General features: G+C 34.8%; 4 non-coding genes across 4 annotated transcripts; all 4 read right to left on the bottom strand.

Annotated features, from left to right (window-relative positions):
• Window positions 1-12,751: 12,751 nt before the first annotated feature.
• Window positions 12,752-12,824, bottom strand: TRNAR-UCU (transfer RNA arginine (anticodon UCU)). The gene has a single exon. It is a non-coding gene; the product is annotated as a tRNA-Arg (tRNA).
• A 3,333-nt stretch (window positions 12,825-16,157) lies between these two features.
• TRNAR-UCU (transfer RNA arginine (anticodon UCU)) lies at window positions 16,158-16,230 on the bottom strand. Its single transcript has one exon. It is a non-coding gene; the product is annotated as a tRNA-Arg (tRNA).
• A 3,316-nt stretch (window positions 16,231-19,546) lies between these two features.
• On the bottom strand, window positions 19,547-19,619 carry TRNAR-UCU (transfer RNA arginine (anticodon UCU)). Its single transcript has one exon. It is a non-coding gene; the product is annotated as a tRNA-Arg (tRNA).
• Window positions 19,620-22,952: 3,333 nt separating this feature from the next.
• On the bottom strand, window positions 22,953-23,025 carry TRNAR-UCU (transfer RNA arginine (anticodon UCU)). The gene has a single exon. It is a non-coding gene; the product is annotated as a tRNA-Arg (tRNA).
• Between the last annotated feature and the right edge of the window lie 267 nt (window positions 23,026-23,292).

Below are 23,292 nucleotides of genomic sequence, written 5' to 3'. Positions count from 1 at the left end.
TTTAGTGATCCTTACGAATGGGCATGATCAGTGATAGAATCGTTACCTCTTGTGGCGATTCAAACCTTTGGTGCAGATCTCTTGTAACGATCAAAACCTTGGATACAAATCCACTGAGCGATCATGAACGTTGAACGATGACAACGTCTCTACTCAATCCACACGAACGGATTCCTTCAATCGCAGTGCTAGCTGTTATGAATGAAGGCTTTGAGTGAGAGAAAGAGAGATACGAAATTCCAACTCTTCAGTTGTGTTGTATTCCCATACATTGCTTCTGCACAAGAGTTCTATTTATAGAACCACTTGTGTGGGCTTCAAGCCAAAAAGCCCACTTAAGTGCATTTTTCCCATATCTCATAATATGCCAAAATCACTTAAGTATTTGGTACCTTACCATATTCCGTATTCTACTTAAGGGCACCATACATTACGATATTCCTTAATTACTCTATCTCTCATCAATCCGTCCTTTGTATGTGACCCTGTAGGTTTTCGCGACGTTGGCAATTACATTAAATCACACATTTAACATAATAAACAGTGAGCGATATCTAGCAACACATCACTGCTACCCAAGACACGAAAATGTCATGTGATCTGACAAAACCTCCTGTGATAATAATTATGTGTATAATTACCCCTTTGCCCTTATGTCTGTATTGAACACAAGGTATAGACCGTGTCATCCTTGTCCAGTTCAATATTAGGCCCATAGACATTTATCCTGTTACGCAGGATGGGCAAATTCCATCTAGGTCACTCATGTCCCTCAGCATGCTTTGTGGAGTACCCATCAACTGTCTTTATGGTCATTCAGTTACGGACAACGTTGGATCAGCAACAAAGCACTCGACTCTACATCTAGGGTCCATAGTGGTTTCAGGTCGAAGAGTGGTATACACTATTATCACCATGAGAATAACTTATGACACTTTGCATAACTTTCTATATAGTATTCTCATAGCGGGTCAATCTGGTATAAATATTACCCTTAATATTCATACCTATGTTTAAGACTTGATAACTCTTTATCCATGATCCATGAGATGCGATCATCAGTCTACAAACATAATAGTCTTAATGCTTTAATGATATCCCACTTCACAATAAAGCTCGACTACGGATACTTTAAGAATAGTGTCCTTATGTTTAATGTGTTCTCATGATCAAGTCACACTTGATACATTAAACGGACTATCTATTCCAGGGACTTTATTAATCAACCATAATAAAGAAAATGCCTTTTATTATTAATAAATAATTCGATACAAGTACCAAAAGTATTGGCCTCTAGGGCTTACACCAACAAAGGGTTCTAAGGTCCCCAGCTTCGCAGGCTCTCAGGTTGAAAGTAATAATATCGCACAATTGACTTATTTAATATCATTACCCTTAAAGAGGCCTCCACTGAGCGGTGGATATCAAGTCAGCATGTTTAGGATTACTCCAGACACGTCAACCTGACTATACCACCTATTCTAACATATGTGCTCTCAAGTCCGAGTACAGGACCTTTACCTCACCACACATAGATCCATAGGCCCTAGTAAAGCAAAAACTCCAATATGAATCACAAATTAGGTCTAGTGTCCCTAAACTCAACCATCCTTTTTGGTGGATTTGCCTTTTCAACCCATCTACACCCAAGATCCATTGATGTTGGCAAAACTTATGACCAAAAATCCATGATCCAAACAACAAACAATAATAATAGCATAAAATACATATATAACAAATTAGGCTTAACCCTCTTAGGGATGATATTACCCAATGAAGTTTCCAGTTTTCTATAGCGGTGAAAATTTGAGTATAAACCATTGATTCAATTAACTCATATCACTGAAAGTCGCCATCGTCCTTTATTGTTTCCAAAAGAATGGAAAAGAGCGAAATAAAACCCCCAACGATTTTTTTTAATTAAAACTAATAAAAAGAACAGAGTTGTAGGTTCAGGGGTTGGTTATACAAAGGGAATGTATTAGCACCCAATGTATCTATAGTACTCTATAAGAACCTTTTGAAACATTTGTGTTTTTGGCTAAAAGTTTGTTTGCTTGCTTGCTTGTTTATGAAAAAGAGTGTGGAGATGAGAATAGAATGCTTGGAAAGATTTCAAAGAATCTTATGCCTACGTACATTCGTTGTGGAATGAATGATCAAAGCATCGTAGTTCCCTTCAAAAAGGTTTTAAAAGAAGAAGAGACAAGTTGTCATCTAAAGGGGAAGACTCAATTAATCCACCACATAAGCAAGGGAGATAGATCTTGCATCATAATGAGAGAATGGCTCCAACTTGGAGATATATATATATATATATATATATATATATATATATATATATATATATATATATATATATATATATATATATATATATATATATAAGTATGCGACTAGCTCAACTCAAATGGAAAGAATCAATATCACCTCAAATAATGGGGATAGGAGGATTACATCTCAACTAAGGATGACTCATGTATAATCTTAAGAGGTTTAAAGATAACAAGCCAAAGTGGCAAAAGGATTTTGAAATGCTAAGCTTTAACACTACAAAGCATGAAATAAAGTTTAAATAAATAAAGATAAAAAGGGGTGAGTACCTTGACAATGCTAGTCAATACCATCCAATATCCTTGGATTGTAACATAAACAACGAAAAGATAATCATCATAGTAACAAGGGGGTTAAACATTAGTCATCAAGGACAAGAATCAATCATGTATCATTATCATGAGTACTATCAAACAATTAGGTAAAAACCTAACAAAAGGTGGTATCAAGCATTAATAAAACTCAAAGATAAGATGGATCTCAATCATCATGTCAATCATCAAGATCATTCAAGAGATATGGCATACGCATATCATGGTCAATGTCAAAAAATGTCAAGCATAAGTATCAAGGTCACATGAGTATAGACAAGATAAACTAATCAATCATGAACATGTCAAGACAAACACAAACAAGACAAAGCAAACTCATAAGTAATGGGTAAGCATCAAGGTGAAAGAAAATGTGAATCATGTCCTAAAAAAACATCAAGTGCTCAAGCATGAACAAGTATCAAGGCATCCTCAAGAAGCATCAAGTTCAAATCAACCAAGACATTAGGATTTCCATGAGTTTAGATTTTTGTATGAATCATGTTTCTAACAATTTCAAAGAAATAGGATTCAAACAAATAATGACATGAATATATGGATCAAAGCCTCATGGGATTAGGATCAAAATGCCACCAAGAGATTACGTCAAGAATAAGTGTTCAAATCCATACAAACTAAGTTAAGAAAAAACATATTTTTTATGATTTTTGAATAAGGAAATATAAATAAAATAAATAAATACTAAAATATTTTTTGGTCAGTTTTTGTGGGGTGAACATCAATCATTAAAAGAATATCTAATATTTTTTTTGAGATTTTTATTAAATAGAATAAAAGAAGATGGACCCTTAATTTAATTTATTTTAAACATATTTGTGATTTTTTTTAATAAAAGAAACTAAATAAAAATATTAAATAAAAAGAGCCAAAAATCCAACCTAATTTTATCATATTTTGATATCAAGAAAAATAAAATAAAATTTAAAAAACAAACAAACAAATAAGAGATAAACAAAAATTAAAATAAAAAAAAAGGCAAAACATGGAAAAATGAACAAAGGAATAAAAAAGGGGCTGAGGGAAGGGTCAAACCCATTACCCTCAAGATACACACCTATACCCTTTGCCATTGGAGCACGCGCTCCACTGTGTATAAATGATTAAAACACACAAATAAATATAAAAATTGATTTTAAAAAATGCAAAGCGCGCGGAACCAGAGTCATTTTCCTCGCGTTTCCTCCAAACTTCATCAATGGAACTTTAGAATTTTTGAAGCAAATATGGCGTGTGGGTACTTTTTTCATAGTAAATTTCATGAGGAATCCAAATATGGCATTTATTTTTATTAACTAAAAATGTATAATGCATAATCATGAAAAAACATATGAACCTTAGAATTTCAAATTGAAATTACATTGCATACATGATCAATCAATGCCCCAAACCCTAGGGCTTTCATTCCTCACATTGAAACAATCATGAATGGAACAAGAATGATTAAAAATGATGCTCAAATGAGTGATTTCAAAGTGCACAAAAATGTACCTTGTAGATGAAGATGGAGACTTTGATTCAAGCACTTTCAATGGTGGAAAAGGATCTCCTTAGCACCTTTGGAACTCCAGGAATGTATTGCAATGGATAGTTTGCTTTGAAACCTTCTCAATTCTTCTGACCAAGTCAAGTTGCAAGCTTGAATACATGAGAGATGGATATGGTGATGGAGGTGTTTCAGATTAATTACAGTGCATACATAAAAGTTTGTATGAAGTGTATTGATGATGATTCAATGGAAAAATAATTCGAAAATAGAGTTTTTGAAATTTCAAAAATGGAGTTTTTGTGTGAAACTTGATGTGTTTGAGTTCTGAGCCCTTGATGTCCTTTTATAGAGGTTGGATTTTGGTCTTAGAACTGAATGGAATTGATCTTAGTTGTGTCTTGATGATATTTTGTCCATCAAGTTACAAAAAAAGGTTAATGGTACATTATGGTTCCAAGAAAGCATGGAGTGATTAAGGGAGAGTAGGATTGCTTTTCTTGAGTTTAGAGGCCTTACTTCTATTGTTTATATAGAGTAAGATCAAAGCAAAATCTATTTACAAAGCTCCAAGCAAAAGTTATTGAGAAAAGTGATCTTTATGGAAATGACAATGAAGCTTTGTGGGAAAATGATCATGAATGGTATATTGTTTGGATAATGGTTCAAGCCGTTGTGTAATGCATAAATGGTTTGTGTAAAACACTTATTATGTTGAGATTTAGAAGCATCATAGGCTGCAAAGAAAGATCTTGAGGTTTGACTTTGGTTTGAACATGAAACTTGACATGAAGATGGAGTTTCAATTTGGCCTAACATGGTGACTTTCCTTCTTCGAAACTCCTAGCTCAAGTGTGATAACATCATGCCAATGGGATATTTGGGAAGATTTTACCATCCTCTACAACTTTCATGTTGTACATTTGAATATATTCATCTTGGATCATGGATATAATTGGCCATCAACTTTGATAATCTTAACTACTAAACACTTGGAAAATTTTCCAAGTGTTGGAACAATTTTACAACTTTGAGATCTCATCTTCATCACTTCATATTATCCAACCCTTATGAGATATTTGGTTAATTCCTTCTACAAATTTGAATTATGGAATATCATCTACGAGTACATCCTTTGAGCATGAAAAATGATGGCTTTAGGAAGAAGTTACAAACTTGTAAAGTGGGCTTCATGAACATGCAATTTCATATTTCAAAATCCTAAATTTGACATTCTTGAACTTTTTCTTGATTTTCTTGATTTAACTTGATCAAATGCATTCATCAACCATATTTTCATGATTCTTGACTTGATAAAACCATGGTTGACCAAAAAATCTCAAAAGTCAAACTTTGACCTTGAGTAGTTGACTTTTCATCAAATGAATTCCAAATCTTCAATGGTCAATGAATCAAACTTCTTTAGCCAACTGAAGCACATGAATGGATCATAATGAAGCACTTGAGGACCTTGAATCATATTTCAAACCATTAGATCTTGTCTTGGTCAAAAAGTCAACATCAAAGCAATCTTGATAAAAACCCTAAAAATTTAGCCATTAGATGAATTTGGAACTTGTTGATCTTGAATGGATGTAATCTTGAACTTGACTATGATGAAAGGAAATCACTTGACTATTGTTAATGAGTTAGAAGCTTGAATTACTAATGAATGCCCATAATCTTGACCAGTCAATCACTTGAGCACCTTAAACCAACAGACCTACCTTGTGAAAACTTAAACAAGATAAAACATATTTTTGTATTTTTGAATGGTTAGAGATATGAAATGATGTATGAGATCTTTTGATGATATGCAATGATGTCAAAAGAGTTGGGATCTTAGGGGTCAAAAATTAGGGTATGACAATAATCAACCATTCAACACAATAACAAATGCAACCAATGTACAATGCAATATGACTCAACAACTCGACTCAATGCACGTGGTACCAATACGTGAACACTTAAGTTCACAGCTTCGATCCCCACCTCCTAGGATCAAAGTCACCAAGTAGTTACCATCACCTCCGATAACGTCTCACTGATTCCATTACCTCCGAAATCAGCTATTGGCCCAATCCACATAATAGGATTTGAGGCTCACCAACTACTGACCATTTATCCAACAACATGAATGCATGCAATATATAATATGTTCAACATCAACATCATGCACAATGACTCACCTCCATAGTCAATGTACACCTCCAATATTGGCCATCATACATCAAACACATGTTATACAACTCAACAACATCAACATATGATATAACAAGCAACACTAATGCATTTAAGGTTATATCACACCACCACATAAACACTTCAATGCATATCAACACAATCACACACAAAAATATTCATTTTCAGGTACTGACTAATTTTAAATGACAGTACACGCTCTCAACTTTTCAACGCTTTGAACGACACTCGAATCAGACATTTAGAACAAAAGTTATGAATTTTAAAAAAAATTTAAGAAAATACTCTCAGTGTAATCGGTTATCCTAAAACAAGTAACCGGTTCCCCTAAAACAAGTAACCAGTTACACTACATCCAGTAGCGCAACCCGCATTGCCACACACACGCGGTAACCAGTTTCCCAAAAACTGGTAACCGGTTACACCCCCATTTCCAGCCATTGTGTGGCCTCTGTTACACAGGGTAACCGGTTACCCAAAAACCAGTAACTGATTACACCCCTCAAATTTTGCCTAGAAACGTATTTTTAAGTAGTGTAACAGGTTACTTCAATTTTGGTAACCAATTACACTGTTGCAGAAGCATTTTTCTGCAACTTTTTCAAAACGAAAATCATCTAAAATTCACCCCCAAAACCCCATTTTTCTTCCAAATCGTTTACACTATATTTTAACACGAAAATCACTTTTCCAAAGTTAAAACCCCAGCTTATTTACACTGAAATCATTCATAACTCAGTTCCGACTCTGACCCGAAACAACATCAATCACACAACATTGACAACAACCAATCCAATCAATTTTATGATTCTAACAACAACTATTCATCATTTCAATATCAGTCACAAAACCTAGACAAGAAAAACACAGAACTTACATGGCATAATCTACCCACCATCATCATGTTAACCCTTAGATAATCAGAACTCCGCCCTTACCTTAGAGTTCCTAGCAATATATTCTTTGACCTTCAACAATGGTGAATTTTTCTCTTAAGCCCTAACCTCTCCTTCTCCCTTTCTCAGTTTCTTCTCTTTTCTCCCAAATATTACGTCCTCTAAGTTTCTATCCCTCAATCCCTTTTTCTATTTTTATTATAATTCTTATTATTTTGTTAACTTATTATATTATCACTAATTTCTTAATAATAATAATAATAATAATAATAATAATAATCCACTTAATTAACTAATTAAATTAACATTAACCAAAATAGTTAATTAGTTTCACTCACCACACCACCATTTTCACACTTTTGCTAATACACTCCCAAATACCTTAATTTCTATAATTCTAAGGCAATTATCCCACACCATGGGTAACACAATGCATAAAAACACCAATCAACATAACACAATTACAACCACTTTGTATCTGTCACAAAATAGATACCTATTTGACCCTCGTAACCAACCCACATCTTCAAACTTCCAACACATCAGACCATAAACTAACACTTATACCCAACAACCAACATTGAACACCCAACAACCAACAATGAACACCCAATAACCTTTCAACCCAACACAACAACCTAATACCCCAAGTCAACACTACCATCAATCATACCCATCATTTACCTCAACCCCCTACAACACCCAACAATAAAACCCAAATTTTATCCCATCAACCTCATTCACCCAACAACAAACACCATCCACCACACATTATAACCAATAATCATTCTCACAACCTACCCCACAAGAACACAACTACCAAACACTCCAACCACAAATGTCTTTTTACCACTCATTAACCTTCATCCTAAATTCATCTCAAGACCAACAACCCTACACCCCCTACATTAATAAATCAATGTCACCTACCACTCAACCAAATTGGAATAACAAGGGAACAAGATTAAGTTATGACAGTGTGTCGCCAATGGACGAGTTTACTAATGATATGGTCGCTGAATTTATGAATCCGACGTCAAACGTTCTACTCAGCCAACAAATATTGATGAAAATCGTAGAAGGTTACCCGAATTGGACAAGCTCTTGCATGTGAAACTCACAAACGCTTTCATCGATCTGTTCAAAGTCAATGCTAGATAGGGGTTTAATATATATTTTTAATTACTTAAATAAATAAATATTCCTTTTGATTATTGTTTATTTGTTTTTATTGTTATTTTATTTATTAATTAAATATATTTTAACTATAACAATTATTTTTATTTTAATTATTTTAACACTTAATTAAATATAAATAACTATAATCAATTAAAATGAATAAAAAAGAGATAATATTATGTTATTAATAATTAAAATTTACTTCAATTGTAATTTAAAACTAAAACTAAGAAAACACATTATAACTGCCGCCTGTTTAATGGGTGATTTTTCTTTTTACTTATACATTGTGGCCTTGTCCATGGACATTTCCAAATTATTTGCATAGTACCGCCCTTTCGATAGGCTGTTGCTGTATAACAATAACAATAACGATTTTTTTTTAAAGTATGATAGTTTAGTATTTACTTAAAAATGAATGGTTATTTTATATTTTTCTCCAATAATAAAGTAAAAAATTCCACTTTTTACGATGACGTGTGTGTTTAGGTGTTAACATGTGTTTGGATTCAGATTGTGAATTGTAGAATTCAAAAATGAGGCTATAGACTTACACATGTTAGGTTAAGTTCATAATCTTACATATAAAAGTATATGTGTATGAATATTTTACTTGAAAGTGAAACAAAATATTATATTTAAGTAGTTTTACTTAAACTTTGATAATACTATATAATAATAAAATTTTAAATATTTTAATATTATAATGTCTACGTTAGTAACAAACCATGTACTTTTCGATGGGAAAACACAAGTATTTTGTTAATTTATTTTAAATTAAAAGTAAAAAAGCAAAACCAGGAGCCAATGACGTGTGCTCATGGTTCGTGAGAGCCGCGTTATTCCACCGAAGAAAGCTAAACAAATTGGATGTTGAAAGAGAAATTGTGTGCGTCTGACTCGTATTCGAATATAGTATGTATGTAATTTTAAGATGACAAATGGTTATGAAGGAAATCTTAAGGCTAATTTACTTTATGATTCATATATTTAAGTTAAATTTACTATTCTTTTCGACAAAACAACTTGGACTTTTCTAATTTTTTATTTTTTATTATTTATTTTTAATAAAAATTTAGATAAGTTGGGTTTTCAAAAGTTCAAGGGATAAACAAATGGTTGATATTTTTTTATGATTCACATATTTAAATTAGATACATCTATGCGGTGGAAAAATTTGGATACTTATGATTAAGATTTTATTTTCATTAAAAAAATTTAGATGAGCTGAATGAGATAATTTTAAACGAGTTGAACTTCGATGATTCATCATAATCAAGTCAACGGTCAAAGAGTGTTTGATAACCATTCACTAAAAATGTTTTTATATTAATATAATGAGTTGAACCTACGATCTTTTAAGTTATGAGTAAATTCATTAACATTGAAACAAACTTTCATTAACACATCGTTTAGATTTAAGATGGTTTAAAGTTGGCTCAACATATACGTAGATGTTTAAAACAAATTACAACCTAAAATGTTTAAGAAATACAAAGAAAGTGCAAAATTTAAAAAAATAAAAATGAACGAATTCATTGTCTCAAATAATTAAAATGAATGAGCAATAGAGCTTAAATATAATTCAAGGTCAAAGATAAGTTATGTTTGAAGGATGTGAGATTGCAAGGGAGAAGAATGCATATAAAATGTCCTATCAAAATTAGTGAGCACAACGGTCGCAGATATCAACCATTCTTTTATTCAAGAGATGTTATAGAAACTCAGTTTCCCCACCGTGGTCCTAGTGGTTGTTGGGACAACAGGAATGGCAGAGTTGTAGTGAACAAAAAAAAATGTTCGTACTCAATCATACGAGGAAGTTGTATGTGATAGGTATTTCCATTATCTCTCCCTTTTGAAATGTTTAGAGCATGATGAAGCCAAAAACTTATCTTAATAGGAATAAAATGAGTCGACTTAGTTAGTTTATCTACAACCATCCAAATCACATTGTTCCCCTCGGGGTCTTCGACAAACCTGTCACGAAATCCACATAAATGTTAACCCACTTCCATTCAGGAATACTCAACGGTTGAATCAACCCATACAACTTTTGATGTTCAACCTTTGACTTCTAACAAGTCAAACAAGCGTAAACAAACTTTGTGACCTCCTTCTTCATACATGGCCACCAAAATAATTCTTCAAATCTTGGTATATATTAGTGGTCATGGGATGAATACTTAGACTGCTCCTATGGATCTCTTCCAAAATCATATTTTTAAGTTCCAGCACATCTGACACACAAACTCTGTCTCGAAACTTCAAGATTACATTCTCATCAACCATAAAGTCCACCTCTTTACCTTGGTTAACTAATACTCGACAATCAACCAATTCCACATCCAACTTCTAACCCTCTCTGATTTCATTAAGAAAATTTCTGGTCAACTTCAGCATTCCCAACTTCACACTAATAGGAGTTACCTCACATTCCAAGCTAAGATCTTGAAACTGTTCGATCAAATCAAATTCTCTAACCATTAATGCCTACATATAGAGGAACTTCATGCTTAGTGCATTTTTCTACCACATTGCCCTTGCCAAGATGGTAACTCAACTCGAAATCATATTCCTTCGAGAATTCCAACCACTTCCTCTACCTCATTCTTTATGATCAAACAAGTATTTCAAACTCGTATGGTCGTTGAACACTTCAAACCTCTAACCAAAAAGATAATTCCTCCACACCTTCAACACAAAAACCACATCTACCAACTCTAAGTCATGGGTAGGATAATTCCTCTAATGAATTCTGAGTTGCCTCGAAGCATATGCTACAACCTGACAGTTCTACATAAGCATGCCGCCTAAACCCATCTTTGAAGCATCACAATACACAACAAAGGATTCCTTTTATTCAATAAGATAAATACTTGTGTCGTCGTTAACCTCTTCTTTATCTCTTGAAAACTCTCCCCGCATTGGACATCCCACACATAAGCTTGACCCTTTCGAGTCAACTAAGTCAAAGGAAATGCTAACTTTGAAAATCCTTTGATAAATCTTCTGTAGTAACCAGTTAAACCCAGAAAACATTTGATCTCTATAACAGATATATGAGCCTCTCCTTGCAACATCGCATCTACATTAGACGGATCAACTGTTATACCACCACTGGAAATCACATGGACAAGAAAACTCACTTCTTGTAACCATAACTCACACTTAGACAAATTGGCATACAACTGTTTCTCCTACAATACCTGCAACACAACTCACAGATGTCCCGCATGCTCGTCATATGATTTCGAATGCACCAGGATGTCGTCTATGAACACCACAGCAAACTGGTCCAAGTAAGGATGGAAGATCCTATTCCTATATTCCATGAACAGACCTGGAGCATTAGACACACTGAACGACATCACTGAATACTCATAGTGACCGTATCGAGTCCTAAACATTGTCTTCGGAATATCTTCAGTCCTCACTTGAATCTGATGATAGCCCGATCTCAAATCGATTTTGCTGAACACACAAACATTGACTAACTGACCCATGAGGTCGTTGTTTCTGGGAAGAGTCAATTGTTCTTGATAGTCACCTTATTCAGTTGTCAATAGTCAACACATGAACTCACACTACCACCATTCTTCTTTACCAACAACACGGGTGCTCCCCATGACGATACACTTGGTCTAATAAATTTCTTTTCTATAAGCTCTTTTAACATACTTTTTAGCTCACCCAACTCTAAAGCATACATTTTGTAAGGTTCCATCGACACAAGTCTAGTACCAGGTGCTAAATCTATGGAGAACTTAACTTCTCTTTTTGGCGGTAAATTACTAATGTCATATGGAAACACATCAGAAAACTCGCACACCCTGTCAGATCGACAATCATAGCTTCGGTCTCAACTTTCAAAGAAGCAAACGCAACAAACACTTAAGCCTCATCTTTCAATAACTCTTCCAATAACATGTATTCTTGCAATCAGCGACACGATGAACCATCACTTCACACCTGAAACATCTCATAGGAGCAGAAGATATTCCCCCACTTGTTTAAATCCCGCTCCTGTTGAAAAGCGGTTAGGAGAGAAAAACGAACATCGGCAGTGTTCACACACATGTCATATACCAGGGAAATAAATAAATTCACACAACCTATGCCAAATAGACCGACCTGCTCTGATACCAACAATGTAACACCTTAACCCTGAAATACATACTTAAAATAAAATGATACCAACTATGTAACACCTTAACCCCGAAATACATACTTAAAATAGAATCATGCAAAGGGAATCAAATTTCAGCATAGCGTGTCTCCTCAAAACTCAAAATAACAATTTTCACAACTTAAAATAAAAGATTCACACCCCGTGGGACTCGAACCCACAATCGCCTGAATAGAAGTCAAACGCCTTATCCATTAGGCCACAGGTGCTTCATGTTTTGGATTAGCTCCATTTCTAATTTTTTATTTTTTATTCTTTATTTTTAATAAAAATTTAGATGAGTTGGGTTTTCAAAAGTTCAAGGGTTAGACAAATGGTTGATATTTTTTAATGATGCACATATTTAAGTTAGATACATCTATGTGGTGGAAAAATTTGGATACTTATAATTAAGATTTTATTTTCATTAAAATAATTTAGATGAGTTTAATGAGATAAGTTTAAACGAGTTGAACTTTGATGATTCAAAATAATCAAGTCAACGGTCAAAGAGTGTTTGATAATCATTCACTAAAAATATTTTTATATTAATATAATGAGTTGAACCTACGATCTTTTAAAATATGAGAAAATTCATTAACATTGAAACCAACTTTCATTAACACATAGTTTAGATTTAAGATTGTTTAAACCTGGCTGAACATATATGTAGATGTTTAAAACAAATTACAACCTAAAATGTTTAAGAAATACAAAGAAAGTGCGAAATTTACAAAAATAAAAATGAACGAATTCATTGTCTTAAATAATTAAAATGAATGAGCAATAGAGCTTAAATATAATTCAAGGTCAAAGATAAGTTGTGTTTGAAGGATGTGAGATTGCAAGGGAGAAGAACGCATATAAAATGCCCTATCAAAATTAGTGAGCACAACGGTCGCAGATATCAACCATTCTTTTATTCAAGAGATGTTATAGAAACTCAGTTTCCCCACCGTGGTCCCAGTGGTTGTTGGGACAACGGGAATGGCAGAGTTGTCGTGGATCACATTGTTTATGACATGCATTAAGAGCAAAACTATATCAATGGATCTCGTCAAAGCAAGCTTAGTGAACAAAAAAAACATGTTTGTACTCAATCATACGAGGAAGTTGTATGTGATAGGTATTTCCATTATCTCTCCCTTTTGAAATGTTTAGAGCATGATGAAGCCAAAAACTTATCTTAGTAGGAATAAAATGAGTCGACTTAGTTAGTTTATCTACAACCATCCAAATCACATTGTTCCCCTCGGGGTCTTCGACAAACCTGTCACGAAACCCACATAACTGTTAACCCACTTCCATTCAGGAATACTCAACGGTTGAATCAACCCATACAACTTGTGATGCTCAGCCTTTGACTTCTGACAAGTCAAACAAGCGTAAACAAACTCTGTGACCTCCTTCTTCATACATGGCCACCAAAATAATTCTTTAAATCTTGGTATATATTAGTGGTCCTGGGATGAATACTTAGACTGCTCCTATGGATCTCTTGCAAAATCATATTTTTAAGTTCCAGCACATCTGACACACAAACTCTGTCTCGAAACTTCAAGATTACATTCTCATCAACCATAAAGTCCACCTCTTTACCTTGGTTAACTAATACTCGACAATCAACCAATTTCACATCCAACTTCTAACCCTCTCTCATTTCATTAAGAAAATTTTTGGTCAACTTCAGCATTCCCAACTTCAGACTAATAGGAGTTACCTCACATACCAAGCTAAGATCTTGAAACTGCTCGATCAAATCAAATTCTCTAACCATTAATGCCTACATATAGAGGGACTTCATGCTTAGTGCATTTTTCTACCACATTGCCCTCGCCAAGATGGTAACTCAACTCGAAATCATATTCCTTCGAGAATTCCAACCACTTCCTCTACCTCATTCTTTATGATCAAACAAGTATTTCAAACTCGTATGGTCGCTGAACACTTCAAAACTCTAACCAAAAAGAAAATTCCTCCACACCTTCAACACAAAAACCACATCTACCAACTCTAAGTCATGGGTAGGATAATTCCTCTAAAGAATTCTGAGTTGCCTCGAAGCATATGCTACAACCTGACAATTCTACATAAGCATGCCGCCTAAACCCATCTTTGAAGCATCACAATACACAACAAAGGATTCCTTTTATTAGATAAGATAAATACTTGTGTCGTCGTTAACCTCTTCGTTATCTCTTGAAAACTCTCCCCGCATTGGACATCCCACACATAAGCTTGACCCTTTCGAGTCAACTAAGTCAAAGAAAATGCTAACTTTGAAAATCCTTTGATAAATCTTTTGTAGTAACCAGTTAAACCCAGAAAACATTTGATCTCTATAACAGATATATGAGCCTCTCATTGGAACATCGCGTCTACATTAGACGGATCAACTGTTATACCACCATTGGAAATCACATGGACAAGAAAACTCACTTCTTGTAACCATAACTCACACTTAGACAAATTGGCATACAACTGTTTCTCCTACAATACCTGCAACACAACTCACAGATGTCCCGCATGCTCGTCATATGATTTCGAATGCACCAGGATGTCGTCTATGAACACCACAGCAAATTGGTCCAAGTAAGGATGGAAGATCCTATTCATGTATTCCATGAACAGACCTGGAGCATTAGACACACTGAACGAAATCACTGAATACTCATAGTGATCGTATCGAGTCCTAAACATTGTCTTCGGAATATCTTCAGTCCTCACTTGAATCTGATGATAACCCGATCTCAAATCGATTTTGTTGAACACACAAAGACTGACTAACTGACCCATGAGGTTGTGTTTCGGGGAAGAGTGTATTGTTCTTGATAGTCACCTTATTCAGTTGTCGATAGTCAACACATAAACTCACACTACCACCATTCTAATTTACCAACAACACGGGTGCTCCCCATGACGATACACTTGGTCTAATAAATTTCTTTTCTATAAGCTCTTTTAACATACTCTTTAGCTCACCCAACTCTGAAGCATACATTTTGTAAGGTTCCATCGACACGGGTCTAGTACCAGGTACTAAATCTATGGAGAACTTAGCTTCTCTTTTTGGCGATAAATCACTAATGTCATGTGGAAACACATCAGAAAACTCGCACACCCTGGCAGATCGACAATCATAGCTTCCATCTCAACTTTCAAAGAAGCAAACATAACAAACACTTGAGCCTCATCTTTCAATAACTCTTCCAATAACATGTATTCTTGCAATCATCGACACGATGAACCATCACTTCACACCTGAAACATCTCATAGGAGCAGAAGATATTCCCTCACTTGTTTAAATCCCGCTCCTGTTGAAAAGCGGTTAGGAAAGAAAAACGAACATCGACAGTGTTCACACACATGTCGTATACCAGGGAAATAAATAAATTCACACAACCTATGCCAAATAGACCGACCTTCTCTGATACCAACTATGTAACACCTTAACCCCGAAATACATACTTAAAATAAAATCATGCAAAGGGAATCAAATTTCAGCATAGGGTGTCTCCTTACAACTCAAAATAACAATTTTCACAACTTAAAATAAAAGACTCACACCCGGTGGGACTCGAACCCACAATCGCTTGATTAGAAGTCAAACGCCTTATCCATTAGGCCACGGGTGCTTCATGTTTTGGATTCGCTCCATTTCTAATGTTTTATTTTTATTCTTTAGTTTTAATAAAAATTTAGATGAGTTGGGTTTTCAAAAGTTCAAGGGTTAAACAAATGGTTGATATTTTTTTATGATTCACATATTATGTGGTGGAAAAATTTGGATACTTATAATTAAGATTTTATTTTCATTAAAATAATTTAGATGAGTTGAATGAGATAAGTTTAAACGAGTTGAACTTTGATGATTCATCATAATCAAGTCAACGGTCAAAGAGTGTTTGATAATCATTCACTAAAAATATTTTTATATTAATATAATGAGTTGAACCTACGATCTTTTGAAATATGAGTAAATTCATTAACATTGAAACCAACTTTCATTAACACATAGTTTAGATTTAAGATTGTTTAAAGTTGGCTGAACATATATGTAGATGTTTAAAACAAATTACAACCTAAAATGTTTAAGAAATAAAAAGAAAGTGTGAAATTTACAAAAATAAAAATGAACGAATTCATTGTCTTAAATAATTAAAATGAATGAGCAATAGAGCTTAAATATAATTCAAGGTCAAAGATAAGTTGTGTTTGAAGGATGTGAGATTGCAAGGGAGAAGAACGCATATAAAATGCCCTATCAAAATTAGTGAGCACAACGGTCGCAGATATCAACCATTCTTTTATTCAAGAGATGTTATAGAAACTCAGTTTCCCCACCGTGGTCCCAGTGGTTGTTGGGACAACGGGAATGGCAGAGTTGTCGTGGATCACATTGTTTATGACATGCATTAAGAGCAAAACTATATCAATGGATCTCGTCAAAGCAAGCTTAGTGAACAAAAAAAACATGTTTGTACTCAATCATATGAGGAAGTTGTATGTGATAGGTATTTCCATTATCTCTCCCTTTTGAAATGTTTAGAGCATGATGAAGCCAAAAACTTATCTTAATAGGAATAAAATGAGTCGACTTAGTTAGTTTATCTACAACCATCCAAATCACATTGTTCCCCTCGGGGTCTTCGACAAACCTGTCACGAAACCCACATAACTGTTAACCCACTTCCATTCAGGAATACTCAACGGTTGAATCAACCCATACAACTTGTGATGCTCAGCCTTTGACTTCTGACAAGTCAAACAAGCGTAAACAAACTCTGTGACCTCCTTCTTCATACATGGCCACCAAAATAATTCTTTAAATCTTGGTATATATTAGTGGTCCTGGGATGAATACTTAGATTGCTCCGATGGATCTCTTCCAAAATCATATTTTTAAGTTCCAGCACATCTGACACACAAACTCTGTCTCGAAACTTCAATATTACATTCTCATCAACCATAAAGTCCACCTCTTTACCTTGGTTAACTAATACTCGACAATCAACCAATTTCACATCCAACTTCTAACCCTCTCTAATTTCATTAAGAAAATTTTTGGTCAACTTCAGCATTCCCAACTTCAGACTAATAGGAGTTACCTCACATTCCAAGCTAAGATCTTGAAACTGTTCGATCAAATCAAATTCTCTAACCATTAATGCCTACATATAGAGGAACTTCATGCTTAGTGCATTTTTCTACCACATTGCCCTTGCCAAGATGGTAACTCAACTCGAAATCATATTCCTTCGAGAATTCCAACCATTTCCTCTACCTCATTCTTTATGATCAAACAAGTATTTCAAACTCGTATGGTCGCTGAACACTTCAAACCTCTAACCAAAAAGATAATTCCTCCACACCTTCAACACAAAAACCACATCTACCAACTCTAAGTCATGGGTAGGATAATTCCTCTAATGAATTCTGAGTTGCCTCGAAGCATATGCTACAACCTGACAATTCTACATAAGCATGCCGCCTAAACCCATCTTTGAAGCATCACAATACACAACAAAGGATTCCTTTTATTAGATAAGATAAATACTTGTGTCGTCGTTAACCTCTTCGTTATCTCTTGAAAACTCTCCCCGCATTGGACATCCCACACATAAGCTTGACCCTTTCGAGTCAACTAAGTCAAAGAAAATGCTAACTTTGAAAATCCTTTGATAAATCTTTTGTAGTAACCAGTTAAACCCAGAAAACATTTGATCTCTATAACAGATATATGAGCCTCTCATTGGAACATCGCGTCTACATTAGACGGATCAACTGTTATACCACCATTGGAAATCACATGGACAAGAAAACTCACTTCTTGTAACCATAACTCACACTTAGACAAATTGGCATACAACTGTTTCTCCTACAATACCTGCAACACAACTCACAGATGTCCCGCATGCTCGTCATATGATTTCGAATGCACCAGGATGTCGTCTATGAACACCACAGCAAATTGGTCCAAGTAAGGATGGAAGATCCTATTCATGTATTCCATGAACAGACCTGGAGCATTAGACACACTGAACGAAATCACTGAATACTCATAGTGACCGTATCGAGTCCTAAACATTGTCTTCGGAATATCTTCAGTCCTCACTTGAATCTGATGATAACCCGATCTCAAATCGATTTTGTTGAACACACAAAGACTGACTAACTGACCCATGAGGTTGTGTTTCGGGGAAGAGTGTATTGTTCTTGATAGTCACCTTATTCAGTTGTCGATAGTCAACACATAAACTCACACTACCACCATTCTAATTTACCAACAACACGGGTGCTCCCCATGACGATACACTTGGTCTAATAAATTTCTTTTCTATAAGCTCTTTTAACATACTCTTTAGCTCACCCAACTCTGAAGCATACATTTTGTAAGGTTCCATCGACACGGGTCTAGTACCAGGTACTAAATCTATGGAGAACTTAGCTTCTCTTTTTGGCGATAAATCACTAATGTCATGTGGAAACACATCAGAAAACTCGCACACCCTGGCAGATCGACAATCATAGCTTCGATCTCAACTTTCAAAGAAGCAAACATAACAAACACTTGAGCCTCATCTTTCAATAACTCTTCCAATAACATGTATTCTTGCAATCATCGACACGATGAACCATCACTTCACACCTGAAACATCTCATAGGAGCAGAAGATATTCCCTCACTTGTTTAAATCCCGCTCCTGTTGAAAAGCGGTTAGGAAAGAAAAACGAACATCGACAGTGTTCACACACATGTCGTATACCAGGGAAATAAATAAATTCACACAACCTATGCCAAATAGACCGACCTTCTCTGATACCAACTATGTAACACCTTAACCCCGAAATACATACTTAAAATAAAATCATGCAAAGGGAATCAAATTTCAGCATAGGGTGTCTCCTTACAACTCAAAATAACAATTTTCACAACTTAAAATAAAAGACTCACACCCGGTGGGACTCGAACCCACAATCGCTTGATTAGAAGTCAAACGCCTTATCCATTAGGCCACGGGTGCTTCATGTTTTGGATTCGCTCCATTTCTAATGTTTTATTTTTTATTCTTTAGTTTTAATAAAAATTTAGATGAGTTGGGTTTTCAAAAGTTCAAGGGTTAAACAAATGGTTGATATTTTTTTATGATTCACATATTTAAGTTAGATACATCTATGTGGTGGAAAAATTTGGATACTTATAATTAAGATTTTATTTTCATTAAAATAATTTAGATGAGTTGAATGAGATAAGTTTAAACGAGTTGAACTTTGATGATTCATCATAATCAAGTCAACGGTCAAAGAGTGTTTGATAATCATTCACTAAAAATATTTTTATATTAATATAATGAGTTGAACCTACGATCTTTTAAAATATGAGTAAATTCATTAACATTGAAACCAACTTTCATTAACACATAGTTTAGATTTAAGATTGTTTAAAGTTGGCTGAACATATATGTAGATGTTTAAAACAAATTACAACCTAAAATGTTTAAGAAATAAAAAGAAAGTGTGAAATTTACAAAAATAAAAATGAACGAATTCATTGTCTTAAATAATTAAAATGAATGAGCAATAGAGCTTAAATATAATTCAAGGTCAAAGATAAGTTGTGTTTGAAGGATGTGAGATTGCAAGGGAGAAGAACGCATATAAAATGCCCTATCAAAATTAGTGAGCACAACGGTCGCAGATATCAACCATTCTTTTATTCAAGAGATGTTATAGAAACTCAGTTTCCCCACCGTGGTCCCAGTGGTTGTTGGGACAACGGGAATGGCAGAGTTGTCGTGGATCACATTGTTTATGACATGCATTAAGAGCAAAACTATATCAATGGATCTCGTCAAAGCAAGCTTAGTGAACAAAAAAAACATGTTTGTACTCAATCGTACGAGGAAGTTGTATGTGATAGGTATTTCCATTATCTCTCCCTTTTGAAATGTTTAGAGCATGATGAAGCCAAAAACTTATCTTAATAGGAATAAAATGAGTCGACTTAGTTAGTTTATCTACAACCATCCAAATCACATTGTTCCCCTCGGGATCTTCGACAAACCTGTCACGAAACCCACATAACTGTTAACCCACTTCCATTCAGGAATACTCAACGGTTGAATCAACCCATACAACTTGTGATGCTCAGCCTTTGACTTCTGACAAGTCAAACAAGCGTAAACAAACTCTGTGACCTCCTTCTTCATACATGGCCACCAAAATAATTCTTTAAATCTTGGTATATATTAGTGGTCCTGGGATGAATACTTAGACTGCTCCTATGGATCTCTTCCAAAATCATATTTTTAAGTTCCAGCACATCTGACACACAAACTCTGTCTCGAAACTTCAAGATTACATTCTCATCAACCATAAAGTCCACCTCTTTACCTTGGTTAACTAATACTCGACAATCAACCAATTTCACATCCAACTTCTAACCCTCTCTCATTTCATTAAGAAAATTTTTGGTCAACTTCAGCATTCCCAACTTCAGACTAATAGGAGTTACCTCACATACCAAGCTAAGATCTTGAAACTGCTCGATCAAATCAAATTCTCTAACCATTAATGCCTACATATAGAGGGACTTCATGCTTAGTGCATTTTTCTACCACATTGCCCTCGCCAAGATGGTAACTCAACTCGAAATCATATTCCTTCGAGAATTCCAACCACTTCCTCTACCTCATTCTTTATGATCAAACAAGTATTTCAAACTCGTATGGTCGTTGAACACTTCAAAACTCTAACCAAAAAGAAAATTCCTCCACACCTTCAACACAAAAACCACATCTACCAACTCTAAGTCATGGGTAGGATAATTCCTCTAAAGAATTCTGAGTTGCCTCGAAGCATATGCTACAACCTGACAATTCTACATAAGCATGCCGCCTAAACCCATCTTTGAAGCATCACAATACACAACAAAGGATTCCTTTTATTAGATAAGATAAATACTTGTGTCGTCGTTAACCTCTTCGTTATCTCTTGAAAACTCTCCCCGCATTGGACATCCCACACATAAGCTTGACCCTTTCGAGTCAACTAAGTCAAAGAAAATGCTAACTTTGAAAATCCTTTGATAAATCTTTTGTAGTAACCAGTTAAACCCAGAAAACATTTGATCTCTATAACAGATATATGAGCCTCTCATTGGAACATCGCGTCTACATTAGACGGATCAACTGTTATACCACCATTGGAAATCACATGGACAAGAAAACTCACTTCTTGTAACCATAACTCACACTTAGACAAATTGGCATACAACTGTTTCTCCTACAATACCTGCAACACAACTCACAGATGTCCCGCATGCTCGTCATATGATTTCGAATGCACCAGGATGTCGTCTATGAACACCACAGCAAATTGGTCCAAGTAAGGATGGAAGATCCTATTCATGTATTCCATGAACAGACCTGGAGCATTAGACACACTGAACGAAATCACTGAATACTCATAGTGATCGTATCGAGTCCTAAACATTGTCTTCGGAATATCTTCAGTCCTCACTTGAATCTGATGATAACCCGATCTCAAATCGATTTTGTTGAACACACAAAGACTGACTAACTGACCCATGAGGTTGTGTTTCGGGGAAGAGTGTATTGTTCTTGATAGTCACCTTATTCAGTTGTCGATAGTCAACACATAAACTCACACTACCACCATTCTAATTTACCAACAACACGGGTGCTCCCCATGACGATACACTTGGTCTAATAAATTTCTTTTCTATAAGCTCTTTTAACATACTCTTTAGCTCACCCAACTCTGAAGCATACATTTTGTAAGGTTCCATCGACACGGGTCTAGTACCAGGTACTAAATCTATGGAGAACTTAGCTTCTCTTTTTGGCGATAAATCACTAATGTCATGTGGAAACACATCAGAAAACTCGCACACCCTGGCAGATCGACAATCATAGCTTCGATCTCAACTTTCAAAGAAGCAAACATAACAAACACTTGAGCCTCATCTTTCAATAACTCTTCCAATAACATGTATTCTTGCAATCATCGACACGATGAACCATCACTTCACACCTGAAACATCTCATAGGAGCAGAAGATATTCCCTCACTTGTTTAAATCCCGCTCCTGTTGAAAAGCGGTTAGGAAAGAAAAACGAACATCGACAGTGTTCACACACATGTCGTATACCAGGGAAATAAATAAATTCACACAACCTATGCCAAATAGACCGACCTTCTCTGATACCAACTATGTAACACCTTAACCCCGAAATACATACTTAAAATAAAATCATGCAAAGGGAATCAAATTTCAGCATAGGGTGTCTCCTTACAACTCAAAATAACAATTTTCACAACTTAAAATAAAAGACTCACACCCGGTGGGACTCGAACCCACAATCGCTTGATTAGAAGTCAAACGCCTTATCCATTAGGCCACGGGTGCTTCATGTTTTGGATTCGCTCCATTTCTAATGTTTTATTTTTTATTCTTTAGTTTTAATAAAAATTTAGATGAGTTGGGTTTTCAAAAGTTCAAGGGTTAAACAAATGGTTGATATTTTTTTATGATTCACATATTATGTGGTGGAAAAATTTGGATACTTATAATTAAGATTTTATTTTCATTAAAATAATTTAGATGAGTTGAATGAGATAAGTTTAAACGAGTTGAACTTTGATGATTCATCATAATCAAGTCAACGGTCAAAGA

This window comes from Lathyrus oleraceus, chromosome 3, assembly GCF_024323335.1.
Source record: "Lathyrus oleraceus cultivar Zhongwan6 chromosome 3, CAAS_Psat_ZW6_1.0, whole genome shotgun sequence".
NCBI classification, from domain to species: Eukaryota; Viridiplantae; Streptophyta; class Magnoliopsida; order Fabales; family Fabaceae; genus Lathyrus; species Lathyrus oleraceus.
Note: the sequence above shows the minus strand (reverse complement) of the source record. Positions and strands in the feature narration are given on the sequence as shown.